Raw genomic sequence first — 15784 nt, forward strand, 5'->3', positions numbered from 1 at the left:
GTCTTTTTATTGTGTCCCATATTTCCTGAATGTTTTGTGATGAGAATTTGTTGGCCTTGCTGTTTTCTTTGATCAGCGTGTTTATTTTCTCTATGGTATCTTCAGAATCTGAGATTCTTTCTTCTATCTCTTGTATTCTGTTGGTTATGCTTGCTTCTGTAGTCTCTATTCGTTTACCTAGATTTTCCCTGTCCAGCTGGCCTTCTGTTTGTGTTTTCTTCTTTGCCTCCATTTCAGTTTTTAAGTCTTGAACTGTTTCCATTATCTGTTTGATTGTTTTTCCTTGGTTTCCTAGGGTACCATTCACTGATTTACTCAGTTCTTCAAACTTTCTGTTATACTTCTCATCCATTTCTATAAGGGCATTTTTTACATGTTGTTTAAGGGCGTCAATCACTTTCATAAAGTCAATTTTATCTACTTCTTCATGATTAAGGTGTTCATGTCCTCCTGTTGTGAGGTCGCTGGGTTCTGTTGGTTTCATATAGTTTTTCAGATTGTTGGGTGAATTCTTGCATTGGCGCCTGCCCATCTCTTTCTCCGAATGCTCCCCCTATGGATCTTCTTTTACCAGATCAGGTCTCCTTGCCTACTGATGTACCTTCCCCTTGATGGCACCTTGCAGTGATAGCTCTCCTGGTGCTCCAGTGATGTCTCTCCTGGTACCAATATCAGATCTCCGTGCCCAAAGACGGCTCTCCTGGTACCCAGATTAGCTCTCCCACTGATGGCTCTCCTGGTGCCAAGATCAGATTTGTGCAGGTTGGGTAGTTCATAAACAAAGCTCCTACCTTGCTTGGTGCAGGCAGGCCAGTGAACCAAAGGAAGTCTCGCCTGCCTACTTGCCCTGAGGATTTGCTCCCAGCACCAGACAGACTGAGCTGGATGGTGTTATGTGCCCAAAGAGGAAAGGGGGCAGAAGGAAGAAGGGTTCTGGATGCAAGCTGGGTGGGACAAGAAGAGAGAGGCAGTATGCAGGGTGTAGAGCCCCTGCAGGGAGCCCAGGGAGTATAGGGTGGGGGATGAGGAACTTCAGAGTTCCCTGTCCAGGGCTGCTTCCACTGCCGCTGGTCACAAACTCACCCCCTGCTGCTGTCTCTCCTGGTGCCTTGATCAGATCTCCCTGCTCTTATTCTTAAAACGTTTCCCGAGGCGGGCTGGCGGAGCCAGCGATAAGCGGCGACAGTTTCCCACCAGCGGGAGGGCACACACCGTGCGGCCTGTGGTGGCACCCGGCAGGCTCACGGAGCAGCAAGCTCCGGTGGGTCCCACAGAGTTCCCAATGCGTGGCAGTTGAGAGTAGACCCATGGACACAGAAAGTAGCCATAAAAGCATTTATTAAAAGGGAAGAAAGGGGGGAGGGAGGGAGAGAGAGGGGGGGAGAGAGAGAGAGATATAGAGGGAGAGAGAGAGAGAGAGAGAGAGAGAGAGAGAGAGAGAAAGAGAGGGAAAGAGAACCAGAGAGAGCGCGTGGCCACGCTAAAGAAACAGAAGGAGAGACAAGATGGCGTGGGCAGGTCAGAGGTCAGATGGCGTGGGCAGGTCAGAGTGGGCGTGGCTTGTCCCTTAAAGGGACATCAAAGCACAACATTCCCAGGTCTTCTTTATAATAAAAAGCAGGAGACAAGACACCACAGCCCAAAGGAACTGGGGCGGCGAACTCTCAAGACTGCTTCCTGCTGATTGTGGGCGTCGTCTTTTGGGGGGGGCGCGAGAGAAGACTGGGTGCTGGTTGCATCCTGGCATGGCTGGTCTCTTTGCCTTTGACTGGTGTCTGTGGCATGAAAATTGTCTGGTGTCCGATTAGAAGCCGGTGTTGTTTGGAGGAGCTGTGTCCAGGCAGATGGAACACGTGGGTCGTGTAGAGAAGGTCCTCGGGTCCTGATCCTGCCCCGGGAGGGAGCTCAGAGTCTCGGCCGGCACCTAAAGCCGGAACTCTGGCCCGTGTGGAAGTCCGGGGTGCATGAATCATTTGCCTTTGACTGGTGTTTGTGGCATGAAAATTGTCTGGTGTCCCTAAGGTATTGGCAGAACAAAAACAAAGTTAAATTAAGGAAAAAATAATTTTAGGACCAGGGAATTGAGGGGGTATCTGACCTGTTTAATATGGATTTTTTAATTTGGCTCCCTTTTGGTGAGGTCATCTCGCAAAACCTCAACCTGACGAAACCTCTCAGCTGTCAAACTGTCAGAGATTTTTGAGAAGGATAAGATTTTACTTGAGTTACTGATTAAAAAATGACAGAGAGCTTACTTGATTGGCACCCAGAGCTACTCTTTTTGGGTCCTCCGTGGTCGCTGAAGGTTGTATTTGACCTTTTCTGTTTAGCGCAGGCTCCAGAAGACCCTGTGGGCTAAGAAATCTGTAGGAAGACAGGCCTACCTTGACCTGAGCAGCTAGGCTGTCGATTCCAGCGATTTCGTCCACGTCTGGAGATCTTTACTTTAGACGAAAGGCAGGTTTGCCCAATGGTCAGCGCTCTGCAGTTGAAGCGAAATGCAGAAGGACGTTGTTCTGTGTCTGTCTGTCTTCTGTCTTCTTTGGAGGGAGCAGAGAGCTGCTGCTAGGAGCCAACCTGTCTCTTTTTGTTATTAAGTTTTTTTTTTTAATAATTAAATATTTAAATATCACATTCCCTAGATCTCTGAGCAGTTGAGGGCAAAGAACTGTTTGTAATATAAGGTTAGTGGCAGAACCGACAATGGTAGAGAACAGCTTAAGAGACTTAAAGGTACATACCAGTTTAAAATATGGGACTCATGTTTTGTAGTCTGAAATGAGATGTAATAAACAATTATTATATATAGAAAGAGTGAACAGGAATTGGGCAATGTGGACGCCTCTAATGGGCCCTATTAAAGGCATTTGATCATTACTCAAAACATATTTAACCAAGTTAACACGAAGAGTTTAGTGAGAACCAGGTGAAGAGGCAGGGTAAAACCAGGAGAGTGTGATCACATGGCCTGGCTCCCAGCCAAGATGGCGACCACCATGAGGTTGGAACTGAAAAAAAAACTGCACCATGCCACGGCTGGAATTGAAAAAGCTGGGAAGCCGGTTGCTATCCAGAGCCAAAATCGTGAAAACCCTCAGGACGAACACCCAGGACCGCGTGGAAAAGCGTCCTTTGTCCACGGGTGGGGTGCTATGGCCTAGCTGGATCCTGGCGACCCAGAAACCAGGAAGGCTGGGGGCGCCGCTCCGAGCGACGCTTAACTGTAACCGTCGAGAGAAGAGAAGAAAGGAAAGAAAGGAAATGGAAAGAAAAGATAAATACGCTGAGGACCCGGTCCCCAGTCGAATGCACTGCAAGGGAAGTGTGCGGTGCTAACGTGGGCGGACCGGCCCCTGGGACCCGATCCAAACAGGGCTCTGACAAAGGAAAGCAACCGCAGCAGAACGAAAGCAACCGTGGCAGAAAGGGAGACACTCACCAAAAGAAGCGCCGATTGAAGCAAGTAGGGAAGCTGGCGAAGTGGAAAAGAACCTGGTTCGGGAGTCACGTGGCACCAATCTTATTCTTAAAACATTTCCCGAGGTGGGCTGGCGGAGCCAGCAATAAGCGGCGACAGTTTCCCACCAACTGGAGGGCACGCACCGTGCGGCCTGTGGTGGCACCCGGCAGGCTCACGGAGCAGCAAGCTCCGGTGGGTCCCGCAGAGTTCCCAATGTGCGGCGGTTGAGAGCAGACCCATGGACACAGAAAGTAGCCATAAAAGAATTTATTAAAAGGGGAGAAAGGGAAGGAGGGGGAGAGAGAGAGAGAGAGAGAGAGAGAGAGAGAGAGAGAGAGAGAAGGAAAGAGACAGAGAGAGAGGGAAAAGAGCCAGAGAGAGCGCTGCCACGCTGAAGAAACAGAAGGAGAGACAAGATGGCGCGGGCAGGTCAGAGGTCAGATGGCGTGGGCAGGTCAGAGTGGGCGTGGCTTGTCCCTTAAAGGGACATCAAAGCACAACACCTGCAGGTTGGGTAGTTTGTAAACAAAGCCCTTACCTTCTTGTTGCAGGCAGGCCAGTGAGACAAAGGAAGTCTCGCCTGCCTACTTGCCCTGAGGATTTGCCCCCAGCGCCAGACAGACTGAGCTGGATGGTGTTATGGGCCCAAAGAGGAAAGGGGGCAGAAGGAAGAAGGGTTCTGGATGCAAGCTGGGTGGGACAAGAAGAGAGAGGCAGTATGCAGGGTGTAGAGCCCCTGCAGGGAGCCCAGGGAGTATAGGGTGGGGGATGAGGAACTTCAGAGTTCCCTGTCCAGGGCTGCTTCCTCCGCCGCTGGTCACAAACTCACCCGCTGGTCACAAACTCACCCGGCTGCTGTCTCTCCTGGTGCCTAGATCAGAACTCCGTGCAGGTTGGGTAGTTTGTAAACAAAGCCCTTACCTTGCTTGGTGCAGGCAGGCCAGTGAACCAAAGGAAGTCTTGCCTGCCTACTTGCCCTGAGGATTTGCCCCCAGCGCCAGACAGACTGAGCTGGATGGTGTTATGTGCCCAAAGAGGAAAGGGGGCAGAAGGAAGAAGGGTTCTGGATGCAAACTGGGTGGGACAAGAAGAGAGAGGCAGTATGCGGGGTGTAGAGCCCCTGCAGGGAGCCCAGGGAGTATAGGGTGGGGGATGAGGAACTTCAGAGTTCCCTGTCCAGGGCTGCTTCTGCCGCCGCTGGTCACAAACTCACCCGGCTGCTGTCTCTCCTGGTGCCTAGATCAGAACTCCATGCAGGTTGGGTAGTTTGTAAACAAAGCCCTTACCTTGCTTGGTGCAGGCAGGCCAGTGAACCAAAGGAAATCTCGCCTGCCTCCTTGCCCTGAGGATTTGCCCCCAGCGCCAGACAGACTGAGCTGGATGGTATTATGTGCCCAAAGAGGAAAGGGGGCAGAAGGAAGAAGGGTTCTGGATGCAAGCTGGGTGGGACAAGAAGAGAGAGGCAGTATGCAGGGTGTAGAGCCCCTGCAGGGAGCCCAGGGAGTCCCCTCTCCATTTTTAAATGCAGGTTTCTGTGATGACGTCTCTCTACACTTGTCTTACTATCTGTTTTATATAAGTTCTTAAGATGTATTACTCAAGATCACTCAATGAAATGGTTGCAGGCAAATGATTTGGAACAAAGTAGGCTCAAGCAACTATAGTGCATGTGCTTTGCTTTATGTTTTTGAATGAAGTTCCAATGAACTTTGTGAATTTTTAAGAAGTTTATATGTGAGAAAACAGAACCTTTTTATAAAATTAAAGAATATGGATAAAACTGTCAAAATAACTACTCATGTTTCTCCTCAACAGAATCCACATATTAAAATTCATTCCTAGGACAATGGTTGCCATGTCATATTTATTCGAAGCTTTATGTTCTGATTATACAGAGACTACTAATCATGTCAATAAAGGATGATTCCATGAGAATTAGTTATCTAATCTTGAGACTTGCTCAGAGTAAGAAATCTATTCTCACTTTCTTCACAATCTAAGTCCAGCATGTGACTTGACAGCCTGGAAACATCTCATATTAAAGACTTACCTGTGAAGAAGCAGTGACTACAATACAGTATCCCAGAAGATTTTGTTCTTGGTCACTCTTGTGTCAGATGATAATTGCCCTTTTAGGAATATAGGGATCCCCAGATCCCAGTTTGGGCTGGCATCATTTCCTGCTGCAGTGATACACTTCAACATCCCCTGGCTCTGGCCAAAGCACTCACATCTGATATTTGGGCTTGGATTCAAAGATTCATTTTCAGAGTCTTGTGTTTATGAAAAGCAACATCTTTTCAGCCTATGAATGTAATTGGAAGGATGAAGGGACAAAACTTTCAGAGGTGAGGAAATAATAACCACCTGTTCTTCATCTCCTCGTCTCACCATTATACAAACTGTAGCTAAGAAAGTAATGTTTTCATCAACTGCCAAGTCAGTCTTCTTTAAGTGGCTCGGCTAATTATTTATATGTATTTTGGAATTCTGAGCAGTTTAAAAATTTTTTAATAACATAGTAAATTAAATTTCACTATAAACTTAGACTTAAATAATTTATATTTTACAGTTACCTTAAGTTTGTAGAACATATGTTCAGAAATAGAAAAAGCAAAGATAGCATAACAAAGAAAGATAATTTCTCCATTTGACAGAATTTCCTTATGACTTAGATTCTTTAAAATATGAACTCCTTCATAACATGGCAATAGTGTTGGACATACATGTGCTGCTGAGGAGACAGTTTATGCCTCTCTGTTTTTTGTGTATACATGACAACTATTCGTGTTTCCTTGATTATGAATCACTGTATTTTCTGAAAAATTATAGAGAACTAAAAGCATTGCTTTTATATTAAATACTTACATTTAAAACAGAAGTAAATTAAGATGTTCATGTCTTTTATTTCCTCAACAAGACTGAGTTACATCAATCCATTAAGAAATCATGGCTATATCAGTAAAGAAGCTTGAAAATACAATATATAGCAGGTACCTTTACAAAAACACTAACATTTCTGGAAAAACTTATTTTATAGCATTATAATGTTAAAATATGGTTTCAAAATTATTGTTTCACACAATTCCTAAGGACAGTCAAGTACCTTGAATGATCAATGTGAAGTGCATACAGTTAGGGAAAAATACTTAGCTTTTTCATTAAATATGAATAATAACAGATAAATGAATATAAACATCGATGTTAAATTTGAATTAGATAATTTAAGAAACATACTATTTTATCACACCCTTTATCTGATTAATTTTTAAACAACATTTCTTAGTTAAGAGAGGAAAAATGGGAGAGTAGCAATTTTATAAGATGGTTAAGACAGCAACTTACTAAAAGTGTGTTAACATCTATTCTATTGTTTAAATATATTTGTTTGTTTTAGATATTTAAAAGAAGCATTTCTGCACATTTAGCATTTCCTTCCCCCTGCTCTTTGAAATAGACACATGTGTAAATTTGCATGGTTATAAACAAAGCCCCTCAGGATTTCAAAAAGGATGCCCAGGAAATTGACCCTTACAGGTAGGTAGAAGTTGATAAGCATGACTAAAGTAATCTTAGGAGACACTGAATGAATAAAGGAATTAAAACTTGATTAAGTGAGAAGTAACATTGTTATATTAGGTATCATTCTGAAAAGAGAAAGGAGGGTGAAATTGTGCAGAACTTGATTAAATGATAGTATGGGAAACTGGCATTTTTATAAATACTAATTTTACTTTAAGTAATATCCTATTTTACATTATTTTTATGAAATATGATAATGAAGCATTACAGTCAAAAGATAAGTGGTCACCTATAAGGCTTCCTATCTAATATATTCATATAAAGTCTTTGATAAAATTAAATGAAATGGGAAAATAAGGGGTTTCTCTTAATATACAATATACACGTGTATGAAAATGACATTATGTAGCACAGTACTGTGTACAATGTATGTACACAAAGAAATGTTTTGGAAATCTAAATAAAGCAATAAATCAATTGAGCTTATATTCTCTATTGTTTTATACTATGAAGTTACAATAACAAGGAAAATAGGTTATAAAACACAAGTTCAAAGGTGGCTAATTAAGTCTTAGTTACCGTAACATAAAAATAAAACTCACAAGTGTAAAATTATTTTTCAAGGCTCTAAAATTATTCAAAACTAACAAGAGCGTTCTATATTGACTGCTAAACTACTCAAGACTGCCTGCTTTCATATTATAAGAAAAATACTGGCAGACAACTAACCCATGCATTATGTCTAACAAACCATTAAATCACTATGGTTGTATAATTTTTTTCTCAGCATTTTACAAATACCCATTTCAGGAAGAGATGTGCAGTATCATTTCCTTTTACTTTTTCTTTCCAAATGCTTCTTTGTTACTTTTCCTACTGTCACAGTGGGATACCTACCAAAAACCTGTTTATATATTTGACAGCTCTCTTTCTACCTTTCATGGGTAATTTTATAAGTGCTTTTGAAGAAAAGAGGGTAAATTTCTTAAAAGAATAAATGAGACAATTCGGAAAAACTGAGCAATCGATTGTTGAGTAATTTTCACAAGGTCTGTTTTTTTAGCTCTGAACTTTTTAAAGCATTTTCCTTTTATTTTTGAGATTGATAATTATGTCATTTCTCCCTTCGTTTTTCTTCCTCCAAACCCTCTCCTTGCTCTCTTTCAAACTTATGGCCTTTTCCAATAATTTTTACATGCACACATGCATTAGGAATATCTATATATGCATATGTCCCGCTCAAACTGTAAGATGTTACTTGTATGTGTTTTCAGGACTGACCACTTGGGATTGGTTAATGAATTGGTGCACTTTTCCCTGGGTAAGACTCTTTCTCCTACTCTTATCCCTTACTTGTTTGTAGTTCTTTGTGTAGCTCTGTGCCTTTAACAGTTCTCATTCTCAGTAAACTCTTTATTCTTTGACTTTCCATTGAAACATGAATCTCAATCTCTCTCTCTCTCTCTCTCTCTCTCTCTCTCTCTCTCTCTCTCTCTTTCTCTCCCTCATTTTCCTACCTGTCTCCTATATAGAACATATCCTATCTTCCGTCTTTAGGATCCATGTTCTTCTAGCGGATTTCTGATCCCTTTCCATTTCCGTTTTATCTAACCTGCGCTTCTGTGTTTGCCGCCCTCCTTTGTATAGGTAGAGTGATGACAGTTAACGAGAGCTCAGGTGGCAATTTCATCCTGGTGGGCTTCTCTGATCAGCCACAACTTGGAAAGATCCTCTTTGTGGTGGTGCTAATCTCTTACCTCCTGACACTGGTAGGCAACACAGCCATCATCCTTGTCTCCTGTTTGGATTCCGTGCTCCAAACACCCATGTACTACTTTCTTACCAACCTCTCTTTTGTTGATATCTGCTTTTCCACCAGCATTGTTCCTCAGCTGCTATGGAACCTCCATGGTCCAGCCAAGACAATTACTCCCACAGGTTGTGCTATTCAACTCTATGTGTCTCTGGCTCCGGGGTCCACTGAGTGTGTCCTCCTCGCAGTTATGGCATTTGATCGCTATGCTGCTGTTTGCCGGCCACTCCATTATGCCACAGTTATGCACCCACGGCTCTGCCAGGCTCTTGCAGGAATAGCATGGCTGAGTGGAGTGGGCAACACGCTGATTCAGGGCACCATCACCCTCCACCTGCCTCGCTGTGGGAACCACAGGATTTATCACTTCATCTGTGAAGTTCCTGCCATGATCAAGCTGGCCTGTGTAGCAACGAAGTGCAGCTATTCATGGCTTCCTTGGTGCTACTCCTCCTTCCCCTGGCACTCATCTTGGTATCATATGGGTACATTGCCCAAGTACTGATGAGGTTAAAGTCAGCTCTAACCTGGGGTAAAGCTCTTGGAACCTGTGGATCGCACCTGCTGGTAGTAGTGCTATTTTATGGCACAATCACTGCTGTCTATATCCAGCCTAATAGTTCGTATGCACATAGTCAGGGGAAATTCATCACCCTTTTGTACACTGTGGTTATTCCTACTCTAAACCCCCTCATTTACACTTTAAGAAACAAAGATGTGAAGGGAGCTTTGAAAAGGCTAGTGAGAAAAGATAACAGCCCCAGAGAGAAAATTCTTGCGAAGTAGAGATATGGATCTGTTTTCAGTGATATGGAGGTGCTTATCCAGAGGCAATACCCAGGATCACCCTGACACAGATTATCCATAACCAAACTCACAGGCCTCTCTGGAGAGCTACCAGCAATAAAACCGCTCCCCTAATTATTGTACACAGAGATGTCCTATGCTGATAATCACATTATCTAATAAACTGAAAACAGTTGCTGTTGTCAAGACTCCTGCAATCAATTTTCTCTTTTTATAGTCACTTTTTAAATTAAGAATTCTGGCTCTATATTATTAAAGATTTCTATTGATTGATCTCTTTTGTCTAAAGTGTGTTTAATGCTAGCTAAAAGTCTTTGAGGCATTCTTTAGTAGTGTGTTCATGCAAACCCTGTGAGACATAGTTTCTATATCCTTGGACCAAGGTCTCCTGGTAATGCCCTAGTCTAAGCCATACACCCGTGTTTTTGTTTTCCCTCAATGGTCTGCTCCAGTGGGTCTCCTAGTGGAGGTTTTTTCATCCTGTGTTTTTGCTAAATGAGATTTTCACAAAAAAATTAATTTTACATATCAAGTTATGTACATTAGATGATAATTTCTGAACTGTGATTACTGTATTCAGAATATTAGGTGATTTTATTAAATAACATGATCTTAGAAATCCAGTCCCTTCCAGGCAAAACAAGACAAGAAATTTGTAGAACTAAAAAATGATTATGAATTCCTCGGTTCTCAGATTCAGCCTTCTCTAGTTAGTTTGTAAAATTCTTTAAATGTTTAAATAATGTAAAATGCATGTTCTTTTGGTTTTCTTTAACTAGTCTAAGCAGAGGTAAAAGAACTTATAAAATTTCAAATTGGACAAAATAAGAAGAAAATGTATTTCTTAAAGCCATTAAATCTAAATTTAAAAGTCACCCCAATTATCTTTAATTTGTCTTATTAACTCTCAAATATCAAATTAAACAACCCATTAACAACATTAAAAATTAAGCTTGATTACTGAAATTGATTGAAGTAATTTTTTGTGGAACTGTCCTGTTTAAAGTTAGATTGTTAACTTGTGGGTATTTTTATTACATTTACAATAGAGTTTACCCACTGTTCACTGCTTCTGTCTGATTCCAAGAAGCCAGACATTGCTACACAGCCAACATTATTAAGTAAAATCAAAGGGAAGGTAATGGACCAAGATCTCAATAGATAAACAGTTTTCAAATAAAATTACAACACCTTGATTTCTGATTTAAAATTACTATAAAGATGTAGGAATCGAGCCAGTGTGAAGTATTCAGCATTCAGAAAGCATGATAGATCAGCAGACCAAAATGGAGGGCTCAGTCACAAATACTTGACATTTTCAGTGGCTTTGCTTATGACTTTCTCTAGTTTTTGATAAAACAATTTAAAATATTTATCATACTTTATTAATGCATGTGTCTTTGTGCACAAAGCATACAGATACCAAGGAATTAAGAGAACTATTGGATTCCCTAGAGCTGGAATTGTCTGTCGGAGTCCACAATATACAGTGAATGTACAGATGACAGACCAACAGGCAGATCCTCTGGAAGTGTATACGTTCATGTCCACATGGAGCAACCCGATTTTAGAAAAATCACTGTCATATCTGTAAAAACCTTGTGAAGCCATGACTTTTCCCTTCAAAATGGAATTCCTTCCCAAAACACTTCAGCAGTGTGACTTCTGCACAGACAAGAGAGTAACCTTGCTCCATCCCCCACCCACCACACACAAACCAGAAGGCCTTAGGGTCATATCATTCATTTTTTGTTCTAATAGTCAAATTTACATAGAGACAATTGCCTGTTGACAGACTACATAAAAATTTCTGTAGAAGACAGGTACTTGGTGGGTGGAATTTTCTTCCTTTCTTTCTTTATATTTGCCATTGGGAGTCATTTTATTTCTATGTTCCTTTAGGTGTGATTCCATAATCCAATTTTAAAAAGTGGTTGGATACTCTCATAACATTTGCGCTGCTGTTTGTGCCACTATAGTTTGCAGGTGGATGCTAGATCCTGTTGATGGGTGTAGATGGGTGGATGGTGATAGTGGATCACTCGTTTGCCATCAATTGTACTATTCTCTGCGAGAGTATGTTCACATAAGTAGTAATGTCAGTTCATAGACACTACAAATGATCCACAAAAAGAGTTATTTGGGAATAGCTTAAAGAGTAATAAAAAAGAGGGCGTAAGTGGGGTAAAAAGCAAGAAAACTCTTATGTAGGAAATACTGCATTTAAATCTACAGAAAATGTTCTCATTGCCACAGCTATAAATAGCCAACAAATCTATGAACAAAATATCTCACAAAGGAATAGCAAAAAGTTACTTTGCATCCTGTTTTTTGAGATTATTCTCTTTTTAGAGTCTGGTAGCAAGGTAAACTGTGCCTTTGTCAGCTAGAGACCTAGAAGTAGCTCTCCATTGAGGCCAGCGGCCTGATTTTTACTAATGAAGAGAACTGAGAAGACATCTGCAGCCTTGTAGGAGGAGCTGGTATGCTTGCTGCTCTTAAACTGACAAAGCTATAATCAATCAGCATAGTCATCAACACCATGAGAGATCTGAGAAAAATAAATAACATTAAAAAACATATTAAAGGCTTATCCAATATAATCAAGTTGGCTTCATCCCAGTGATGCAAACATGATTCAGCATGCAGAAATCAATAGACATAATCCACCACATAAACAGACTAAAAGACAAAAACCATGTAATCATCTCATTGGATGCTGAAAAGGCCTTTGACAAAATCCAACATCCTTTCTTGGTAAAAGTCCTAGAGAGCTTAGGGATACAAGGGATATGCTTCAATACAATAAAGACAATTTATAGTAAACCCATAGCCAACATCAACCTAAATGGAGAGAAACTCAAAACATTTCCTATGAAACAAGACAAGATTGTCTACTATTTCCATACCTATCCAATATAGGACTTAAATTCTTACCTAGAACAATAAAACAACTGAAGAAAATCAAGGGACTACAAATAGGAAAGACTGACAGACAGAAAGACTATGACAACGTGCACAAGACCTTCAAAGGTTCAAACTAGAAAAAAATTCAGCACTGAGAAGAGGAGTATGGCAGGCTTCATGCTTAGGAGAAGTTACTTAACACAAGACAAACTCCATGCTGATGGTGTGTGTGTGTGTGTGTGTGTACCTTTTGTTTTGTTTTGTTTTTGTCTTACTGACTTTTTCTATTAGATTTTCATTCTTTTTGTTTTTTGTTGCTTCTCTTTTCTTTTTCTTTTTGAGAGGAAAAAAATCCATGAAGTTGGGTGGGTAGGGAGTTAGAGATGATAAAGGAGTTGGGGGAAGGCAAAGAATATGGTCAAAATATATTATATGAAAAATAATAACAATTTTCAGAAGTTCATCATAAAATAAATGAAATCCTTTCTTCAAAAATTGGAAGCAAGATAATGACTTAAGTTAATAAAAAACCACAATATTATTGAATAACAAATAGTGTAATGGTAATTCCCTAGCATGATAGATAATTTCTGTATACTATCAAAAACTGGAACCAAAAAAATCTGTTATGCTCTGTTCCTTACATGCAGAGAAATCACAATGGAAACAAATCTATTACACAATGCAATATGAGATAAAAAATACATTGTGAGGAAGACTGAGGAAAGTAACACAGTCAGAAGGATTTTATGGGGCCCTCTTCTTATTACTGTCTTCCACAGCAGTGCAGATCATTACCACAGCCACTCATTTATCAGGAAGGTAACTCAAAATACTGATTAAAGGAAGATTAGATATAAAACTTTATCTTTATCTTTATAACATGCAAAATATTGAAGGTAGGAAATTATATTTCATTTTGTTTGTGTATGGCACAAAATGACTAAATTTCATGTAGATGTGTTTTTACACTTTTAAAAAGTTGCTACCTCTATTCATTTTCCACACAACATTTCTAATAAAATTTAATATTTACTTAATCATTTTTTTGTTTTTTTGAACTAATTGACTATTTCATATAAACAATAATAAGTAGTCACAATCAGGATAGTTTTTCTGATTAGAAGAATAATGGCTGTTAGCAAGTCTGCTCTGGAACCAAGGACTGGATTTCAATAGGACCTGTTTTCACCTAAGCTGAATTCTATCCTTGCTCTTGTCCTCTTCCAAGTATCTTCTTCACTGCTGCCTTGACATCCTTGTTCCTCAAGGTATAGATAAGAGGGTTAAGCATTGGGGTCATGAGTCCATAGAAGAGTGCCAAAAGCTTGCCCTTCAGTTTTGCTGAGCTGCTGTTAGGTGCCATGTATGCATATCCACTGATGGCAGAGCCATAGCACATTACGACCACCAAAAGATGGGACCCACAAGTGTGAAAAGCCTTCTTCCGACCTTCAGAAGACTGTATCCTTATGACTGCTCTGACAATATTGACATAAGAGAAAAGAATTAACCCAAGTGGGATAACTTTTATGACAACCACAGCAGCATACATCTCTATCTCATTGACCCAGGTGTCAACGCATGATAACTGAAGCATGGCAGGTACCTCACAGAAGAAATTCTCTATCTGGTATTTCCCACAACGAGGCAACAAAGAAGTCAGGACTGTCTGCACCAAGGAGTTGCTGAAACCAGTTACCCAGGCTACTGCTGCCAACAGCTGAGAGTGCATGACAACTGTGTGACGCCGAGGCTGGCAGATGGCCACATAGCGATCACAAGCCATGATGGAGAGAAGGACACATGAGGAAGATGAACAGTTGTGCTATGCATCCCTCATAGCTGATGCTTCTCTTATGGCTCTGTATATTTATCAGCATCTGGGGGACAGTAGAAGTAGTATAGCAGAGATCTAAACAGGAAAGGTTGGCCAGGAAGAAATACATGGGGGTATGGGGTTTAGGATCAAGGCGAGACAAAATGATAATAGCTGAATTACCAAAGAGGGTCAATATATAGAAGATGGAGACGACGACAAGGAGAGCCATCTCCAGTCGGGGCCATTCAGAAAAGCCTACCAGAACAAAGCCGCTGGTGTGATGAGGGGTGCTATTGAGCCTTCTCATTGCTGGAATTCCATACTGAAAAATATCAATAATAGAGCTTTGCCGTCCTGGTTATCCTTAATGTTTCATGTAGTAAAGAGACTGGATAGGGGATGCTGAAACAAAACCATGAATAACTTCATTTTATTTCTGCAATAAGAAAAATAGTATTAACAGCTGTGCATGTATAGTCTGTCATCCGTTCTTATACCCACATTTTTACAAGTAAAGAGTTTTAGAAAGTCAAATTAGAACCAGGCATGGTGACTCACACTGGTAACCCCAACACTTGAAAGGCTGAAGCAAGAGGATTTATGTGAAAGAAAGGCCAGCACGGATTGCAGAGTGAGGCTCTGTGTCTCTCCATTGCTCCCGCAAGCTACCTAAATACCGAACAAAAATAAAGAAATAAAAGGCAAATATAATAAAGATGTATTATATGATACTTGTTATCAGGTGTTGTATCTATTAACACAGAAGAAAGTGAAAACCTCACTGAAGCTTCATTAAGTTTGTAATTTACTCAAAATATTTTTGAACATAATTTTTTTCAATTGAACTTGCCTTCCTGTAGGTTCTTTTATTTATTTTTTAAAAGAGAACAAACTATCCTTTTTTTTTTCATTTCATGTACCAATACCCCCTTCCTCCCCTCCTCCCATTCCCTCCACCTTTCCCCCAACCCCATTCATGCCTCAGAGAGAGTAAGGCACATTCCTGCAGGTTCTTAATACTTTTGTATAATAGAAGTTTGAAATTGCTACCCATGAAAAGCAGTCAGTTGGTGGTGACAAATATACTTCTTTTTCTTTTCTTTTCTGTTTTTTTTTTGTAGAATCTTCTTTCTGCTTAATATAATTAAGACAACAAGGATAAAACCTCTAAAATGCAGTATAATGTGCATGTAAAATTAATATACAAAGATGTTTAGCCACAGAATAATGAGGAGTTAACATCACTGAGACTGATGGTATAAAATGTGTCCTTTTTTGTTTATGTAAAGAAACATACACACAGCGGGGCAGTGGTGGCACATGCCTTTAATCCCAGCACTTCCCTTGGAAGGCAAAGGCAGGCAGATCTCCATGAGTTCAAGGCCATTCTGTTCTACAAGAGCGAATTCCAGAACAGGCTCCAAAGCTACCAAGAAACCTGTCTCAAAAACAA

General features: G+C 40.7%; 2 pseudogenes; one reads left to right on the forward strand and one right to left on the reverse strand.

The window, feature by feature from the left end:
* The first annotated feature begins 8637 nt into the window (after positions 1 to 8637).
* On the forward strand, positions 8638 to 9581 carry LOC130862891 (olfactory receptor 2G3-like; annotated as a pseudogene).
* Positions 9582 to 13713: 4132 nt separating this feature from the next.
* On the reverse strand, positions 13714 to 14638 carry LOC130863172 (putative olfactory receptor 2B8; annotated as a pseudogene).
* Between the last annotated feature and the right edge of the window lie 1146 nt (positions 14639 to 15784).

Source organism: Chionomys nivalis, chromosome 20, assembly GCF_950005125.1.
Source record: "Chionomys nivalis chromosome 20, mChiNiv1.1, whole genome shotgun sequence".
Lineage (NCBI taxonomy): Eukaryota > Metazoa > Chordata > Mammalia > Rodentia > Cricetidae > Chionomys > Chionomys nivalis.